Raw genomic sequence first — 21433 nt, 5'->3', positions numbered from 1 at the left:
TTAAAACTAATTTATGCAACATTTTACCACGAAATAATTTTCATTTTACCACCTCACTTTGATCTCAATTGATCTTTGAACCTATAACTTTAACACAGCTACGTCATTCCATCTTCACGATTCGCACCTCATCGCGATATTCTTTTATGTTGACTCGTGGTACAGTCAACGGGGTTGAGAGAAGAAGATAGATATTGAGTGACATCATCAAAAGCGATGTGATCAAAGCTGGCGGATGGTTGTGTAACATCAAAGACCAGTGACTGGTCTACAAGGCCTATCATATTCGTGGGTATGTGTGATTTGAGTAGGAGGAGCTTTCTTGACTTTGCTGATGACAGACTGGTGGACAATTGAAATTAGAATTGTCCTTATTCAGCAGCCAATTGGAAATGGGCAATTGTAAAAAGCTGATTGGACGTTCCATGGAAAGAAAGCAGTTTGAGGGACATGAAAGGAAATTGCCGGAGAGCGTGGAGTGGGGAGGAGTAAATTATATTGAATGAATGATAGTAATTTGGGGCGTTGGGAAGTTAAATAAAACTCTCGGAGGAGGTAAGTTAATTCTTTGGCCGCAAATGATTCAGTAAAATTCTTTATTCTTTCTTTCTTTCTATTTTTAATTCCTTTCTGTCAGGGGGACATATAGGCGAATTCCATTTTTTTTTAAACGGGCATTTCGAAAGCTATTTTAAAGAGAAATTATTGCGTTTTTCCAAAATTAGCAGGCGTTTAGGTGATAGCCACTATATTATTTTCATGAAAATGATCATTATCATCATCATCATCATCATCATCATCATTATTATTATTATTATTATTATTATTATTATTATTATTATTATTATTATTATTATTATTATTATTATTATTATTATTATTATACAGTTTAGATCTATACAACCGTCAATGGAATGCATATTACATATCTTTTCCTAAAAATTGTCAATTGCCATTACTAAAACCAGTTCGTTTTGATCATTTGATCAACAAACCCTTACAATTCGGTGATCACGCATTTTTTGTTTTTGCTGTCAAAAAAGGATATTGCTGTACAGGTGAGCGGATATCTCAACAATGCTTCATTACAAAACGACTTTGATTATATATTTCTACTCTGTGAATATTGATGATTATTGCAGTATTTCTCATTTATTTGTATAAACTCAGATAACTATGTAATTTTTGATTATATGGTTTGAAGTAATTAAAATTTCTGACCCATTTTTATGGTTATTTCCTATAAAATCTAATCCCAAATGATCTACTAAAATTATATCGAATAAAAGTATGTAAATCACTAGTTATGACTCTAAAATATCTTATTGCAACATCTAATAGCATCTTTACTACGCTACTTTGAACTTGAGAAAAAAACCCATCAAAATAGGAAAAATTGCTCAGTCGCCCTTTCGGCACAGGCCGTGACTCGCCATCTGTTATGAACTAGCGTCCGGCAAAATTTACCTGTCGAACTAAAGTGAAAGCAGTAAACGGCTGTGTTCCTGTCAGAGAGTAGTTGCAATTCTTGCTCGTCAGGGCCCTGCTTGATAGAATCTTGACAACAATGTGGCTGACAAAATTGACCAAGACAGCTCCGGCGTCTTGATGGCGGAAATCAAAATAGTGAAGTGCTCCACAAAGTCCTGAGAGTAAGGTATAAATATCGAGAGTATAGATAAAATGAAGAGTTAAATAGTATGGCCGTCGAGGAAGTGAGTATTGAAGATTAAATCAATCAGCTTTTATGATAAGTGGCTACGTGACAAGTTGAAAGAAAAGTATTCACTAATTTGAAATAAATTCAAAGAAAAGGCTTGGGCGTGCCTCCTGTAAATCGATTTTGGCCTCAAAATATCGATATTGAGGTTTTTAGCCATTTGATAGGGTCCACCATTCCCTTTTAGGATTCAATACATAATAAGGGTGTTTATTGTGGTCTAGTGGTATGACACTCGCTTTCGGATCGGAAGGTCCTGGGTTCGAGCCTCGCTCGACGCATAGTTGAGTCCTTGGAAAAGACTCTTTACTCACATTATCTCACCGTACTCAGGTGTAAAATGAGTACCTGGCCGTTAACAGCGTTGTCTTTGTCCGAAAAATTGTAATATCGCCTAACAGGCGTCGTGTCTCGTCCTACATGTTAAATGTTGCTGTTGACCAGGGACCCCTTGTAAAGCGCTTTGAGCACGTTAAGTGGATATTGCTCTATATAAAAGCTCATTTTTTTATTGCCTCTGTCATGTTGAAATTGTATTCTATTTAGGGGCTACCGTCTGCAAAAACATCATAAATTCACCCTAGGGATGCCAGTATTACGCCCACATCAGAGGGCTTTATAACCATAAAAATAGATGATATCAGTAAAAATTTGGTATCGATATTTTCCTTTACACCTCGGCTATGATAATGAAATGCATACAAAATTGCAGGATTGAAGCATGATTGGGTAACACGTGATGAAAGAAAGTCGCGTATTACTAAGGCTCCTTCCGCACTAGGACAGGACTGTCCCAGGACGAATTTGTCATGTCCCACTGGCGAAAACTTCTATTCAAAAGGGGTACCGCACTAGGACAGGACTGTCCTGGGACACACCTTGAGTATCGCTTGCGAAAATGCATTATCAGTATGGATGAAATAGAGGTTGCATGTGTATGTGCTTTACTGCTGAGAAAAAATAAAAATGGAAAGAGAAAACAATATTGGGTGCATCCTTTATTGACCCAAAGATTGCTCAGGGGTCAATTCTATAGACTCTATGGTGATCTCCGATCTTATCCTAAAATGTTTTTCTTGGAATCACCTCACTTTACCCAGGTGCAAATGAGTACCAGTTCACTGATGAAAGTAATATTTGACGGACTAGCGCCCATTCAAGAGGATAATAGAAAGTCAGCACGGCTCGGTGGTACGGTATTTGCTTCGTACCCGAAAGGTACCAGGTTCGATCACCCGCTGTTGCGCTGTGTGGCCTTGAGCAAGTCATCTCGCCCTAGCTCAATTTGCGGCACTGCACTGCGGCTGACGCCAGGGTTATTCCAGTCTTCCATTGGAATAGACCCTCGAGAAAAAAATTCCCCTATGGGATGAATAAAGGGAATTTTTTTTTAAATTTTAAACTGTTATCTGTCTGCTCAACGCTACAGAAACATGGATAAGTTCCGGATTTATAAGCTTAGGAGGCAGGATGGCCGAATCGTTAGCGCCTTGTACTCTGGACTCAGAGGTTCTGTGTTCGATTTTACAAAATTTACTCCAATCACTCACTCCATTCAGGTGTAAAAGGGTACTTGTCAAAGCTGGTATAGTAATCTGCGATAGACTACTGTCCTGTTCAAAGGTTTTCAAACAAATACGTTAATTGTCCGCTTCACGCTATTGAAACCAGGATAACTTCTGCACCATTGGCTACAAGGCTCTAAAGGACTTAATTTGTCTTACAATGAGCCCAAGTGGCTCAGAAGGACTTACTTAAAAATATTTTCATTGAGAATTCCCGAAATAAAAAATGATAAAGATCATTGATCCCGCAAGTTACCGAATAATAGAATAATAGATGTGCAACCGGTTTTAGACACGTTACTGATGTGTCACAAAGTGTGACACTTCATAAATTATATTTATAAATATAGGTTATTAAATTGACAAAAATGTTTGTGTTGCTATGCATTCTGTACGTGGTTTCACCACATAAAATAATTTTTTGAAATGTTCTTGCTTTTTTATATTTAGAATTGATAAATAAATAAATAGATAAATTATAACAATGTGAAATTGAATGTAAGCTTCAGTTTAATATACGAAAACAGATAAAATGGACGTTTTGGGTTTCCCTTCATCAACAAAACAGGATGAATGAAAAACTACAGACGAATGAGATAATGTGGCAGTGGCGTTGTTAAGATGCATAATAAGCAAAAACATTGATGGGCAGGCAATTGTATGCTACTTTGTGAGGAAGCACGAATTAAAATAGAGCAATAGAAATTTATAAAAGGGGCGTAATTAAAGGAATGATAATTTAATATTAGAAAGTAACGTTTTTCTAAGTCTACCGACATATAACTGGAGTGAGATGAACTCCGTTCTTATGTTTGTATTACTAAATAAAACTTTCAAAAAAAAAAAAAATGAATCATTGTTATGTGACAATAATAAATCAGTTTATTCGGTCTTTCATTTATAAAACAATTTCCTTGATAAAGGATTGTAATATTTGTAATTTTTCATTATTTAAATAATTATCTTTGATGCAGTTGAGATATAATATATAATATATTATATTAAAAGGTGGATTAAAAGGTATATGTTTTAGGATTGATTTAAAAACAACAGGTTGATCATCAGCTGAGTATTTTCCATTAAATCCAAATAACTTTCCAATTGTTCTTGGATGAGTGAATCTTACACTTATCATTTTCAATTTCATTTTAACTTCTTTGCCAAAAGTAGAAAATATACTGTTACACTTCTTAAGTATATCATTGATACTATTAACCAGTTCTCTTCTAATAAATCATCTATTTTTAATTAGAAAAGTTGTTTCTTTTCCGTTATTTTTAATTTCAAAATACTAATAGTTTCATTGATAGAGAAAAGCTCATTTGATTGAAAAACAACGCAATTCCAGCACTGTCAAATTTTATTGGAGGATAAAAAGTTTTAGTAAGAGCATCATTTTAAACTATTGTATGGAATTCTTTCTGTAATATATTTTTTATAACTCTTATATTAAAATATATTGCTTCTAGTATTTTACTTTCCATTTCAGATGTTTCTTGTACTTAAAAAAATCTCATCTCGTTTATTTTCCATTATTTTTATATTATCATTTTCTTATTCTGCCCCAAATTTATGTGCATGCATTTTTAAAGAAAAAAGTTACTCATCATTCTCTGATTTGAAATCTTATACTCAATTGTTTGTCATTAGCTTTATAGTAGATTGTTACCTTGATCAGTTATTGTTACTTTAAAGTCTCTAATACTTTATATTACAATTGGTAAATAGATAGGATTTACTGGTTGTTGTATCCCTCTAAGATACATTGAAGAGATAGAGAAAGATATAACAGTACCGATCTTACGGAAATCCTTGGGCCTCGATTTGGGTCCCGAAATGGCTCGAATTCAAGGCAAAATATGGGAAACGGCGACTTCGCGTATGCTATTTATTTAAAAAAATTATTACGACGCTGTTTATAACTGACTATGACTGAAAGTTTGCACATAATTACTAGTAAAGAGGTCATTTTAGATTATGTAAAACGCCAAAACTTGTGCGATTACGAGAAAATCGTTAAAAACAGATGTTTGCCCTTTTGAGTGAAATATTTCTTAAACTATCAAGAGCAGAAATTTTGCCGTTAATAACTTTATACATGCACATTTCACCTATTTATGTTTGAAATTTCATCGGAAAATGATAAGTACTTTTCACATATCATCACAAAACATCAACCCAATTTGCAATTCAATGAGTGAGAAGAGACAGACATTTTTCATCCCCCATCGCTTGATACGCAAAATGACTTCAGCGAGGCAAGGCTGACAGATGACCAGACTTACACTTGACCGTATTCGATTTAATAAGTGGCTAAATAGGCGTGTAGTTGCCTAACAGGCAAGACGTGTTTTTGTTGTTGTGACATTTCTCTTCAATTTTTACCGATTTCAAGGATTTACACGTCTTATTTCAATTCAATTTTTATTCAAGGATTTTTGTACAACACGTAAGATACCATTGTGATATTGCTTTAATTATATTTTATACGGTTTTGACATCATTTTTATCGAAATTGTTTCGGACTATTTTACAATGTTTCACCAAGACCCCGCCATTTTTACTCGTTCTCACAACCAATTTTTACTGTCGGCTGTCGTTGGACTTTTATTCACCCTGCGCTTTTATTGTTTACAAATTGAAAACACACATTCCGACCTCAAACGTGAACACCATTACAATCAACAAAAGATTGTCTGTAAACGTGGTGGTCGACGTAAACAACATGTAATTGAAACAACAGTCCCGCGACGTCCAGTGAACTGTCATCGTTCAACTCGACCACCACAGACGTTAACAAAAATATTGACAAATGACACAAGACCAAGTCATGGAAATCATAACATTTGTATTGGCCATATTAACGCACAGTCATCGAGAAACAAGACATTCGATATAATCGATGTCATAGATCAACACGATATCGATATTCTATATATAACTGAATCATGGTTGCGTCAGTTCGGTGATGAACCTATAATGAAAGAAATGACACCTCCCGGCTACAAGATGGAATCGTTCCCAAGAAATGGACGATCAGGAGGGGGGATCGCCATCATATACAAACACGCTCTTTCGTCTAAAATACAAAACAGGCCAATTTTGTTCAAAAGTTTCGAGTGTGTCCAAACCACATTGACCTACCCTCAAATTTCATTTTTAATCACTTGTATCTACAGACCACCCCCAAGCAAAAAGAACAAACTGAGACAGAATGATTTTGCTGACGAATTTTCAGATTTTGTATCAAAAGACACATCAAATAAGCGAAAAATTTATATCGGCGATTTTAATATTCAGTTTGATGTTGATCAGAATAGTCTCGTTAAAATTATAAAAAATATGCTGAATGAACATGGCCTCACTCAGTTAGTGACCTCTCCAACTCAAAGATTGGGGCACATCTTGGACTGGTTCATCATTGACACACCCTCGCTTGTTGAATCAATTAAAAATATCAAAAAAGAAATTTCAGACCACAATCTGATTCTGGCAACTCTCAAATGCATCAAAGAGAAAGCAAAGAAAGTCAAGATAGTGTCTAGGGATACCAAAAAAATAGACATCAGTTCCTTCAAAAACAATCTGTCAGAGGAACTAGGAAGAATGGATATACCATCAGCACAGAAAACAGAAGAGGTACTGCGCAACGTCATCGACAGGCATGCGCCAAAGACAACTAGAATAATAAATTCCAGGAAACCGTCTCCGTGGTTTAACCAGAGTGAAAAAACTGCCAAAAGGGAAAAAAGGAATGCAGAGGCATCGTGGAGAAAATCGGGCCTTGAGATTGACCGGCTGATATATATAGCAAAAAAGCATAAGTATAAAACCACCTGCAAAAGAGCAAAAAGAAACTATTATAACACAAAACTGTCATCAGTGAGGGACACTAAGGAATTTTTCTCTGTTTCAAAGGAACTTTTAGGGGAAGAAAAGGGCATGTGTCTACCCACTAATATCCCGGTAGAAAAGCAGCCGGATGCATTTTCAGATTTCTCTTCGGGAAAAATATCGAAAATTCGGAACAATTTGGACCTCGTGCAAAATGAAGATATAAATTTCCACCCTTTTTCGGGTTCACAGGGATTCTCTTGTTTTAAAGAAACAACTGAAGAAGAAATTTCTAAAATAATTTTTTCATCTTCCTCGAAGTCATGTGATTTAGATCCTTTACCAACTAATATTTTGAAATTATGTCTTCCTGAATTGTTACCTTGCATAACTTATATTATAAATCAGTCACTTATCTCAGGACAAGTCCCAGATATCTATAAACATGCAATTGTAAAGCCTCTCATAAAAAAGCAAAATCTCGATGTAAATGACCTTAGTAACTACCGTCCCGTCTCAAATCTGCCATTTCTTTCTAAAATCCTTGAAAAAGTTGTACTCAGACGTCTTTCACAACATCTCCATGAAAACAATCTATGGGAAAAATTTCAGTCAGCTTATCGTTCTTACCACAGCACAGAAACTGCTCTGTGCTGTGTTGCGAGTGATTTGCTTGATGTTTTAGATAAAGGTTCTGTTTCTCTTCTGACATTGTTAGACCTTTCGGCGGCGTTTGATACTATTGATCACGGTATTCTCATTAAACGACTTAATATAACCTTTGGCTTGTCTGGGACTGTCTTGCAGTGGTTTGAATCTTATTTAGATGGCAGAAAGCAACAGGTTATGATTTTAGATAAACTTTCTCGTCAACATACATTGTCTTTTGGTGTTCCTCAAGGCTCTGTTTTGGGTCCAATTCTTTTTGTTTTGTATACTTCTCCATTATCTAATGTCATCACTGGTCATGGGCTGCGCTATCATCTCTATGCAGATGATACGCAACTTTATGCTACTGATAAAACTAAAAATCTCGAAAATATTGTGAAACGTGTGGAAGAATGTGTGACGGATGTGAAAGAGTGGATGGATGCAAACAAGTTGAAAATGAATGAGTCAAAAACAGAAGTGATGATTGTGGGAAATAGAGGGCAGTTGAAGGTGAATGATGGTCTTGAGGTGTTGATTGGGGGTGAAAAGATCAAAGTTTCAAAGACTGTGAAAAATTTGGGTGTCTATTTTGATTCAGAAATGAAAATGTCAGCTCACATTTCTGCTCTCTGTAAATCTTTATACTTTCAATTGAAGAAAATCAGTTCGATCCGTCAGTATATTGCAATTGGAACATGTAAAACATTGGTTGTTTCCCTCATTTTTTCGAAACTAGACTATTGTAACTCGCTGCTTGTCAACTTGCCTCAGGCTTCTATTAAACAATTGCAACTACTGCAAAACAGTGCAGCAAGATTAGTTTTTGGCAAAAAAAAATTTGATCATGCAACCCCTTTGTTGGCCTCTCTCCACTGGTTGCCCATTGAAAAGCGCACATATTACAAAGCAGCGTGTCTTGTTTATAAGTGTTTGGCCTGTATAGCACCGGCATATCTCACAGATCACGTGGTCATGTGTAAATTTGAAAATTACACTTTAAGATCATGTAATGACCAAACGAAAATTTCGGAAAAAAGATCAAGAACAAAATTTGGTGATAGATCGTTTGCTTGTTTCGGCCCCAAGATTTGGAATGAACTACCACGTGGTCTGAGGGAGTGCAAGTCTTTACCTACTTTTAAAAAGAATCTCAAGACACATTTTTACTGTATTTGTTTTTCTTGACTCTATATGAATCCTTGATTTGGCTATGAATTGTTATTGTTGTTATTATTTTATTTTTTTATTTTTTCACTTAAAATTGATATTTATATTGTAAAGTGCCCAGAGCTTGTGTTTTACACGAGAATGAGCGCTATATAAATGTGTATTATTATTATTATTATTATTAAATAGAAACTCGCATGGTTTTTACTAATAGGACTGACCCCCATAAATACTAATTGAATTTCACAAACAAAAAAATGAATAGACTAGGAAGTCACTGAGACCAAAAAAAAAAAAAAAAAAAAAATTCTATATTTGGCCAGTTTTGTCCACACGCGTGTCCATCTGGCATCACTGCCCCGAACGTCTGAAGATCCATCTCTAGCGATTTTTTTTTGGTACTTTTTTTTTTTAATTGTTAAGCTTGTCGCCTCTATCATTTTGTCTTACTAATCAGTTGATAATTCGACTTTTTAACAATCTTTGTCCCCTTTGAAATAGACTTGTCCAATTTCTCATTACCTCACAGTAAATAAACACATACACGCTCTCTCTCTCTCTCTCTCTCTCTCTCTCTCTCTCTCTCTCTCTCTCTCTCTCTCAATAATTACATAAGTCATGGTCTCACGGACTTTTTTGATTGCTACTCATTTAGCAGGCATTTTTCATATCATTTATATGGGTTGTAGACACAAAATTACACTTCGGAAATGTTCCAATTTTATGTATATCTGTTAACAAAGTTACGGTTGACCCTAGCCATACAGCTCTAAAACTATACAAGTTAGAGCTCTTCTGATGTCTTCATCATATTTTCTGAGAATTTTGCCATAAAATTGCCAAGTTTAAATTAATATAATATTTATCACAAAACATCAACACAATTTGCGATTCAATGAGTCAGAAGAGACAGACATTTTTCACCCCCAATCGCTTGACACGCAAAATGTCGTCACAAAGGCAAGGCTGTCAGATGGCCAGACTTACACCTGACCAAATTCAATTTAAAAAGTGGCTATCAAGCGAGATACAGCCACAAACCAGAATAAAACGCAGAAAAAGCATTCCATATTTTCCGGGTGTTTTTCTGTTTGTTAGTCATCCAAATAAATGACACGTTTGAAACTGCATAACTTTTTTATTTATGAATTGATTTTCAAAATTCAAAAAGATTTTTATTTAGTGAAGATAGGGCTTTGATTTAAACGTAAAAATATTTGTCATAGTCATTGTTTAAAGATAGTATAGATAACAGGAATTTGACATCCATTAACAAAAGATCCATTAACAACATGAGTATATAAACAAAAAATAGACTTAACAGATAACATATTAACACTTTCAGAATGATGTATACCTTGACCATATGAATCTTAAGTAAATCTTAAAACTCTTTTATGCTATTGTTATTTATAGATTTTACAGTGTAACCATTTTTATTTTAAGCTTTCAGATTTAAATGGATTTGAATTAGGAAAAAGTAGGATTGCTATGTCATCTACATAAATTCGTAGTTGTCTAATAACCTCTTTATTCAATCCTTTCATTTCGTATGATCCAGGTGGAATTGCAATTGTGTTATTTGTATATAAAATAATATTATTTTCTCAGCTCCATTATAAAAAGAGTATGACGTCTCAAAATTTACAATATCTACAAGTGCAATTTCATATCCACGTTTTTAATCTAACACTAATGTGTATTAAATACAGTATTAAATTCTGTTTCATTCTAACTATATTCTTTATGTTACTCACTCTTTAAGTAACTTGTTTTTCATTTCCAATAATTCATCCATTTTTAGGGAAATAAAATCTGTCAAAATCAAGTCTATTTTTTCATATAACGTTATAACAAGTATAATTTATCTATTTTTCCCGATATAAATTATGAGTTACGGACTTAAGGCCTTTCACTTCCTAATCATCCGATCGGGACTCCTCGGTTGCCTCTCTAATCATCCGTGTCATTTCCTTCCACTTCACGGTCTTTTGTTTTGGATGCTAAATACGTAAGGTCTTCCTTTGATTTTAATATTTTGTTATTTTGAAGGAGTTTTAGGTCTCGATTGAGGACAGTGTGAATTGACGTGGGTGGTCTACCTTGATATTTCTTGTGTCCAGATGGGGTGAAAAAAGTATTCATGGCTTTATCAGCTGGTATATTTACATCTCTTCTGAGTATATGCCCAAAAAGTCGCCATCTTGCCTCCAGGATTTGAATGGATCTAGGGAAAAATATATAATTTTTTCAAGCCCAAAAATTATAAATTAACAAGAGTTTGTAATTGTGGCTGGAAATTTATTATTTTGTTTAAAATATTAAATTTATAGCGTAGAATTTATATGATTTCGTTTACCCTTCGAATGAGACCCAAGGCAATATAAATAAAAAGTTTTTACAGAAATCTCAACGATAATAGTAATAATCTAGGAAATAAAACACTGTTAATAATAGCTGGAGATTTCAACGCTAAACTTGGCAAACCGGAAGAAGGGGAGAATTGCTTTGGGTCTCATTCGAAAGGTAAACGAAATCATATAAATTATACGATATAAATTTAATATTTTAAACAAAATGATAAATTTTCAGCGACAATTACAAACTCTTGTTAATTTATAATTTTTGGGCTTGAAAAATTATTTATTTTTTGCCTTTCCCATCCAATAAAATAATTATAGGATATAAATCTCATATCCTAAACCACAGATTCTATTTTTAGCCATAAGTAAACCCTTACATAATACCAATTTGAGGCAGTGAGTCACGTTGATTTTGTGAGTGGAAGGAATAAAATGATATGCATTTATGGAGTTTACCATGTCAAGAGAACACTCGACTAAGAGTTTGTTTTGTAAAAATAATGACTATTACTTCTATTATCAAGAAAGTAAATTAAAATGTCTTATTTCTATTTATTTCTGTTAGAGACGGATACAAGCAAGCTTTCCATATCCCACCTGATTTTGATGATACTTTTGTCAATTTGGGTCTTGGAGCTCTTCTGTTTGAAATGAAAGACGTTTTTGGGGAGGCTTGGTCTATATGGGCCAGATACAATTCTAACATCACTTCTGGTAAACGAAACCCTTTTATTGTATAAACAGACACGTATGATTTATTGTTTATATGTGTGTATATAATAATAATAATAATAATAATAATAATAATAATAATAATAATAATAATAATAATAATAATAATACACGGTACTTGTATCGCGCATTTTCATCACTTTATGGTGCTCAATGCACGTTACAAATACATATGGCCACCTCTATTCGCAGCAGTACTGCGAATAGTGATTTCCTCTATACACAATAGTAGTGCGAGTAATGATTTCCTCTATTCGCAGTAGTACTGCACAAATAATATTTTAAACAATGAAATAATAACTAAAACTAAAATCAATTAGCTAAAAACAAAGTGGAGCAACTCTTTCCTAGCGTAACTTCATGTATAAGTCCATAACAATTATTATTATTATTATTATTATTATTATTATTATTATTTATTATTATTATTATTATTATTATTATTATTATTATTATTATTATTATTATTATTATTATTATTATTATTATGGTATGAACCGATATGAATTTTAATGGGCCAAACTAGGTTAAGGCCTTTAAATGACCCTATGCCCGTTAGCAAATCAATTCCATATTTTACCCATTAATTTAATCCTATTATAAGTTGATTTGCCAGCAGTCACGCCAACGGATCGAAAATAAAGTGCGAGGCATATAATAAAAGAATATATAAACATCTTATAATCGAAGCACTAAATTTTAGCATGACACTAACAAATAAAAGAATATATAAACATCTTATAATCGAAGCACTAAATTTTAGCATGACACTAACAAATACAATCTCAATGAAGTGATAATTTTATAAAAATTGAGAATTTAAAATATGTAACTTTTTCATCATAACAAAACGTCACCTGGTACAGTTTGATAATTGCAAAACACAATTAAAAATAAAAACAAAACAAACAAAAAAGTCATAGACTGAAAAAAAAAAAAGAAAACATTTTAATAAAGTAAAATTCACAGTATATAGACATCTACGCCAACGATATCAAATGTTACAAAAATCAATATTCAAATGTTATTAATCATAATCGAGCATCAAATCACCGCCATTTTTAGAAGAGTTGAATGTATCTGAGTTTTTTGTGTCAAATTTTATTTTTTTTCCAGAAGTTGACTGTTTTAAAAATATATGATAAATTTCTAATATTTGAAGAACAACCCTCTATGTATATTTTGTATTTTATCTCCTCTAGGGAATATGACGTGAGAAAATCTAAAAAAGTCTCCTGCATTGACATTATTGATGCTTCCGATTTCAATAATATGGACGTCTTATGTTTTTTTATCTCTATAAATTCTCATTATTTTCACTTCGTAAGCATATATTGTGAGTAAATTAATGTTTTCTGTTGTCAGATCATATCATTTTAACTGTTCATTAATAGACGGAGTTGACACGATAACCGATCAATCGGAACAATATTCTAAACCGTTTTATTTTTCATCGACTCATTGATGCTGACATTGAAAGTCATTCTTCTATTGACATTGAAACTCCTTCTTCTATTTGATGTCGTCATAACTTAACAGTATGATAAAAGGAAATAAAAAAGATTATCAAAATCCAGGGCCTACCCTAAGATTAATGGTACATCAATCCTTTGTGTTGTTAGGAAAACAATAAGAAGTGAGTTAAAGGAATTCAAGTCTCTTTAGAAGAGTTGAAAGACGAAAATAGTGGCTTTCGATTGAAGATTCAAAAACAATATGAAAATACCAATCTTATAAAAAATGGCATCAAGATCCTTTTGGATAAAATTAAATAAAACAACAATGAGCAAAACAAATATATTTCTGGTATGGCAGAGGATCATATGGAACAAAGCATCAATGTTTGAATCTTCTTAACAATAAAATGAAACTGAACATACAAGAAAAAGACTTGGACGCCCTTCACAGGACAGGGAAAAAATGCACGATCAAACCTTGTGCTATAATCGTCAAGTTTGTGACTATGTCCTCGTCGGCAGTTAAAAGACTCTGGACTGTCAATATACGAAGACTTAACGACAACTAACGTCAGATTGCTCCGCACAGCAAAAGATCACTCTTCTGTGGAAAAGGTTTAGTTGTACCAAGGCAAAATTAATTTAATTACTAAAAACGGAGGACGAGTAATTCTGGATCCCATTTATCCAGTGGATGAGCAGTTGGGATCCTGTGAATTTAGCCCACCATCATCAGATGACGAAACAAGCGTAAAACAAGTTGCCCGATCACCCGAACTGTTCACGTTGCGCCAAAATCCTCGACTGAAATCTTGATAACGACTAGATCCAATTGTGGTAAAACATTAGATCGCCATACAAAAGTCAGCGACAGGAAAAGAAAAACCAGGGTAGCTGACAGCAAGATATTTGCTGAAAGTGGGGCAACTTATTCTTCAAGAAAGATCCAGCCTACTTGTCGGCTGCAGCTTCTTATGGTTCACACACTACTATGTTATGACGATGACGCAATCAGCAAAGTCCGGTCCGCATTCGTGCACCATCGCGAACCCGCCCGGTAGCATCGTCACAACACACCGTTCAACTAGATGCTCTGCCATATCGGGTTCTGGCTCACATCGGGTACATGTAGGACAGGTGGAAAGTCCCCACTGATGATGCGCACTGGCTGTGAGGCAGATCCTCGACCGAAGCCGATTCGCAGCCACGCAGTGTCTCCTCTTATTGGTATCAAAGCCTGGCAACTTCTCACCAAGATTAGAGGAGTGTATGTCCCCGCCCCCACGAGGGATTGAATTCGTCCAAACCGACTTCCATCTCGTATATGCATCTCTGTCCGTAGTCAGGAAAGCTGCGTACGAGTATTGCCGTGACTTATTTCGGCCCGAAACGTGGGCGCCGTCCATAATGCGCTTCAGCGGGTTATCTCAATTCCCTCTCTCTCTCGGATCTTATTTAGCCAGTTTACCTTAATCGTCTCCCTCCGGACATCGGGGGGCTGGATTGCTGCCGTTATCGGGCCCCATTCTCTAGGCGTTGTTGCCAGCGTTCCTGACACTATGTGCATCGACTTACGAAGTTTTACATCAACCTTCTCAACGTTTCTGCTACTACCCCACATTGGACCGCAATACTCTGCGGTGGAATAGCATAGAGCCAGGGCGGACGTTCTCATGAGTGCTTGGTTAACACCCCAAGTCGATCCCGCCAGTTTCCTCAGAAGACTGTTACGTTTCTCTATCTTCCGGGCAACTCCTTCGAGATGCACCCGATTGGTAAGACTGCTGTCCAGCGTCACCCCTAAGTATTTCGGATGCGGCTCATATGGGAGTGGCTGGTCCCCGACGAGGACGTTCAGCTTGCGGGTGTGCCATGCACTACATAGGTGGAATGCAGTGGCCACGATTTTTGAAGTGTTTATCTTCAGGTACCACTTGTCGAAGAAGGATTTGAGTCTGGTGACGTCCTCCCTGAGTACGCTCTCGAGACGGGTCCACACTTTACTTTGAGTAACGAGTGCCCAGTCGTCCGCGTATTCCAGCCTCATGGAGGAAGTGTTCGGCATGTCGCTAATGTAAACTTTAAACAACATTGGCGCTAGTACACAACCCTGAGGGACCGCATTCATCAATTTCCGTACTTTACTCGTAGCGTCTTCCAGCGCGACGTGGAATTGTCTTTCCCCTAAGATTGAAGAGAACAACTTCAAGGTCTTTTTGCACCTTATGATCTTTGCAAGTTTTAGCATTAATCCTTCGAACCAGACCGTATCGTATGCCGCCGATAGGTCTATAAATACAACACCTGTTTGTTGTTTCCTCTCGTACCCTGCTTCAATATGCTCTGTAAGGGCAATGACCTGTTCCTTGGTGCACCTCCGTTCCCTGAAGCCCGCATGCTCGGGTGACAGGACAGCGTCTAGGACCGGCCCCCATCGGTTTAATAGAATTCGCTCCAACAATTTGTAAAGACAGCTCAGTAGGGATATGGGTCTGTAACTGTCGGCCTCCTTCGCCGGTTTCCCGGGCTTCAGGATGGCAACTATCTTTGCGTGCTTATACACTTTTGGGAGCTTTCCTTTTGCAAGGACGTCAGACATTGCCTCTGGCAATTGTGTCTGCCTCACATTTCGTTGCAGCCTTCGAAGAATTCCGGTCCGGATCCAATTTCTTTATCAGACGCCAAGCGTGGCGGCTAGAGTGTGTAAAGTCGAACTTTCCATGGTCTCCTGCTACCGTTGCTTCTTTCCTTCTGCCAGAGACTGAAGTGGTCTATCGAATACGTCCTGGGACTGGGTCTGCTATAACTCCTTGTACAGCTTTTCCGACTCTTCAGTCCAGCAAGGGGTGTAGAATTTCCGTTTGCCCCGTGGAATAGAGCCTTGAGCGCTCTTAACCAGTGGTCTGTTAAATTTTGTTATATTCTCGGACTTTGGAGGAATGACAAGGCAAACCTGCTCGATATAGGAACTAAATTCCTCCCAGTTAGCCTTCCTGAAGTTCCATCTGCAAAGTGGGAGAGACTGCACCCGCGGTATTGTCACCCCCGCTGTGACAAGAACCGGCCTATGCTGGCTGTGCGGAAAGTCCCCGAGGACTGTTCGCTTCACCTGCAGCGGTTCACCATTCTCACCGTTCGTAACAAGGGTGAGGTCTGGAGTATACTCCCTCTTATGGCGGGTACCCCTGAAGGTACCCTTGGCTGCAGGATCGTACACTTGGTGCAGATCGTTACAGTCCATCCATGAGCGGAGTTGTCTTCCTACCTCGTTGTAGTCTCGGTAGCCCCATTCGTGATGATAGCTATTAAAGTCTCCCAGACAGATGGAAGGATGGCTAACCACCGGTACAGGCGGTGTAGTCCAAGTCGCTCTAGGTGGTTTGTAGATATTATGCAAACACAGTCCATCTACTTCCACGGAAATTCGATTCACTCCATTGCTGTCCGTTGCACTCTCTATGACCCTTACCTTCAATGGCTCTTTAGCGTACACGCTAATACCCCCTTTGAGCCTCGAAATGTTGGACCACCGTATATCCTGGGATCTGGAACCAAGAAGATTGCGCGCCTGAGTAAAGGTGAGTCTCCTGTAATAGGAGAATGTCGACGCTAGGGGCGGCCAGTAGCTTTGACAAAAGCTCATTTTTTGCCATACTCTGGCTCTCGATATTGAGAGATAATATTTGCGTCAGATCGCTATTCCCGATATCGCATTTTCAAGCTGAAGATGTGTTGGGACGTTAGCTCACTTCTCGAACGTGTCGGTATTATTTGGCTAGGCGGCCGACCGCTTCGAAAATGAAATACCTGTTTTGTGTGTCTCATCATGAACAAAGTAATGTGGCGCCCGGGATGGCGGTGGCCATTCGGGCACCGGGTTGGATCTTTATTAGTCACATTTCGGGCGCAGGTGGCTCGCTGGCTCGATACCCGGGATGGTCTCGTGACGGTCAACGGGGATTTACACCTTTTCCTTCGATATGCCTCAAGCCCCATCACCAGCGTCAAGGTAGAAGATCCACGAGGGGGTACTGGTCGGCAAAATGACGTTGGTAACCTGTGGACATCAACACCGACGTCCTCTGAACACGAAGAATCATTATCGTCATTATTCCTATACATAGTTTTCTCAGCCCAAGAAATACTGACTACGAACATTTACTGGAACTACAGCTCCTGATTTTAATATATTGTATATCAATGTTGACAGTTTTCTGAATAAGAGGAATGATTTAGATTGACCAGATTTGTCCAAAAATCACACGTATTACAAAATGTAATGCCAAAACCTTACGTTCATATTAATAACGCGTTTGAATTTTCAATAAAGGGCTACGATTATTTCTTTTATTTCTTCACAAAGGAGTTGCAATATATACTTTGGACAAGCTTAGTTCTCATGAATTTACCTATATTTCATAGTCGAGTTATTAACTAATGTTTGAATGATATTGTGTGAGTGAGGTTGATGTTTATAATAAATTAGTGAAACTTGATACAAATAAAAGTATGGGACCTGACGGTATACATCCGTGTATATTAAAGGAATTTGCAAAGGAAATAACATTTCCTGTCTGCTTTTTATTTAACAGATCTCTTTCTAGCGATGTACTCCCTGATGATTGGAAATTTGCTAATGTTACGTCAATATTCAAAAAGGGTGATCGATGTGATCCATCTAACTACAAACCAATAAGTCTTACGTATATTCTTTGTAAAGCCTTAGAGAGTGTAGTTAAAGAGAAAATAGTTACTTTTCTTGAAATGAATCAATTACTAAATAATTGTCAATATGGATTTAGAAAGGAGCGCTCTTGCATAACTTGGTCATTGTTAAGTAAAGATGCTTTTACAAGATGTATTGACGAAAATGCAATATTGATGATGTTATATATATAATATTTTTATCTCAGGAAAACTTTCGATTCTGTGCCACTCAAAAGATTATTTTTGAAACTTAAAGATTATGGAATTAATGCTAATATTTATACAACTGGTTTGTATCTTTTTAAACTGGCAGTATCTATACAATGGGTTGTCGTATGTGAAAGTTGTTCTTACTTCATATGTGCAACTAGTAGCGTCCCCTCAGTACAGTGTACTTGGTCCTTTAATGATCATTATCTATATAAATGCTCTGCCTGATTCTATAAATTCTATATGAAAATAATGACACCAAAGTTTTTGCACCAACATTAGATAAATATATCTTACAAAATTATATGAATTCACTATTCTGAAAATTGGCAGCTTTATTTTAATACTACTAAATGTAGAGTGCTGCACATTGGTAGGTCTAACCCTTAATTCTCCTATTACATAGGTGACAATATTATGGCTGTTATGTCAACTACATACTCAGAAAGGGACTTGGGGATCATCTTTGACAATAAATTGTGTTTTGATGAACATATATCTGGTTGTTTAAAAAAGAGCGAACAAGTTTGTGGGAATTATATACAGAAGCTTTAGCTATCTTGATTAAAACTATTGTCCAACTTAATAAGTCTGTCATAAGATCCTTTCTCGAGTATGGAAATAGTGTTTGGAGTCCCTTATTTAAGCAACAGTCTGTTCACATTGAGAACGTAGAAAGACGCGCTAAGAAACTTTTACCTGGCATTCGACATCTATCCTTTTTAGAAAGTTTACCTTACCTTACCCGGGTTCCATCTCTTTCCAGAGGTCGGATGTCATGGCCTTCCATCCTTCACGGTCCATTGCAGCCTCGTTACAGTCTGCCTGTAGCTTCCTTGATGCCATCTGTCCAGGATTTCCTTTGTCTTCCTCTGCCTCTCTTTCCTTCAATTCTTCCCTCCATTATCCTTTTTTCGAGACTATCATGTCTTCGCATATGTCCAAAATATGACAGCTTTTTGTGCTTCACAGTCAGAAGAAGTTCTTTTTGTTTTTGGCCCATTAGGTCGAGGACTTCGATGTTTGTTTTTCTTGCTGTCCAAGGTATTTTCAGCATTCTCCTGTACGTCCACATCTCAAAAGCTTCAATACGTTGTTCTGTCTGTGCGTTTAGTGTCCACGTTTCACAACCATAAAAGAAAATGGACCACACATAGCATTTGGTGCATCTCATTCGTGTTCTGATGGAGATATTTGTGTTGGTGAGGATTGGCTTTAGTTTCATGAACGCATTTTTGGCCAGCATTATTCGTCTCCTGATCTCTTTGTCAGACTTTTCATCGGATGTTGCCAACTGCCCCAAGTACGTGAACTCCTTTACTTGTTCCACTGGACACTCTTCTTTTTCTATATCTATGTCCATGGGCTCTTTCTTTTTTGTTATCACCATTGTTTTTGTCTTCTTCGCATTCATGAACAGCCCCTTTTCTTTACTCTCTTCGTTCACTTTTGAAAGTAGCTTCTGTAGGTCTTCCTTACTTTCCGCCAACAGGACAGTATCGTCAGCGTAACGTAAATTGTTGATGCCACCAACCTTCAACCCTTGTGCTGTTTCTACTTGCCGAAAAATAGACTCTGTGTATAAATTAAACAAGCAAGGAGACATAACACATCCCTGGCGCACTCCTTTCTTGATTTCAATTGCATCTGTTGTATCTGCCTGCACTTTTATCTGAGCCTTTTGCTGCCAGTACAGATTAGCGATTAGAGCCACATCATTCTCTTCCACACTTATTGCCACAAGGTCCTGGATAAGTTTCTGATGACTAACCGAATCAAATGCCTTTGGGTAGTCGATAAAACAGGCATATATGTCTTTTTGGACCTCTAAGTATTTTTCTGACAGGATTTTAAAGTCGAAAATTGCCTCCCTGGTGCCACTGTTCTTTTTGAATCCAGTTGGCTGTTCTGAAATCTCACGATTTACTTTTGACGAGCTTCTTTTCAGGATTATTGTCAGGAGGAATTTCAGTAGATGGCACATAAGACTGATTGTTCTGTAGTCCGAGCACTCAATTGCACCCGCTTTCTTGGGTAGCATTATGAAGATAGAAGTGCGAAGGTCTTCTGGGATGTGCGTTGACTCGTATATTTCATTCATAAGGTCCGTTATCACATCAACACCAAATTCACCCAGTGCTTGCAGCATTTCTGTTGACACACAATCTATTCCATTGGCCTTCCCTGTTTTCATGCAGTATAGGGCTTTCTCTACTTCTGATCTTAGGATTGTTGGTCCCCGTAGAAAGGACTGGATATGGTTGTCATCTCTGTCCGCATTGAATAGCTCCTCCACGTATTCTTTCCATCTATTGGCGATTTCTTCCACCTCAAAGAGGAGTCTACCTGATTTATCTTTGATGCAACCGCCAGATTGAGAGTTTTTATATGTGAATTTCTTGATTTCAGCAAACATTGGTCCAGGGTTTCTCTCATGCTTCTCAATACGGTGGCACTTTTCATCAAGCCAGTCTTCTTTAGCCTGGATACACTTTTTCTTTACTGATTTGTCCAGTTCATTGTACCTAGGGGTGCCCTTTGAATGTTCCCGTTCTCTCATAAGATTCAAAATCTCATTCGTCATCCATTCTTTCTTTGCCTCTTTAGATTTTTTGTTTAGCATTTTCTCGTTTGTAGTTGTTATTGCACCTTTAAGAGAGGACCATTGTTTATCAATTCTACTCTTATACGTTTCTTCTGTTTCTTTATTTGTGTCTTCTTGTTCTTCCATAAGACAATAATACGTATTTTCTACTTCTACGGCATATTTCGCTCTTAGCTCCTAGTTTCTAAGTTCAGCTAGGTCGTACTTTATGTGTTCGTCCATTTTCTGTTTGGGAATTTTTAATTTAACTTTTATTTTCACCATGATGGGAACATGGTCCGATCCAATGTCAGCACCCGGGAAAGTTTTACATTGGGTCACACAGTTTTTGAATCTGGTTTTGATGAGAAAATAATCTATTTTGTTTCTGCATATATCTCCTGGGCTCTTCCAAGTGTATAGGCGCCTCTTTGGTTGTTTGA

This window comes from Berghia stephanieae, chromosome 3 (assembly GCF_034508935.2).
Source record: "Berghia stephanieae isolate SIO BIC M18660-M18661 chromosome 3, UCSD_Bste_1.3, whole genome shotgun sequence".
NCBI classification, from domain to species: domain Eukaryota; kingdom Metazoa; phylum Mollusca; class Gastropoda; order Nudibranchia; family Aeolidiidae; genus Berghia; species Berghia stephanieae.
The sequence above is the reverse complement of the archived record's forward strand: the minus strand, read 5'-3'. Positions refer to the sequence as shown.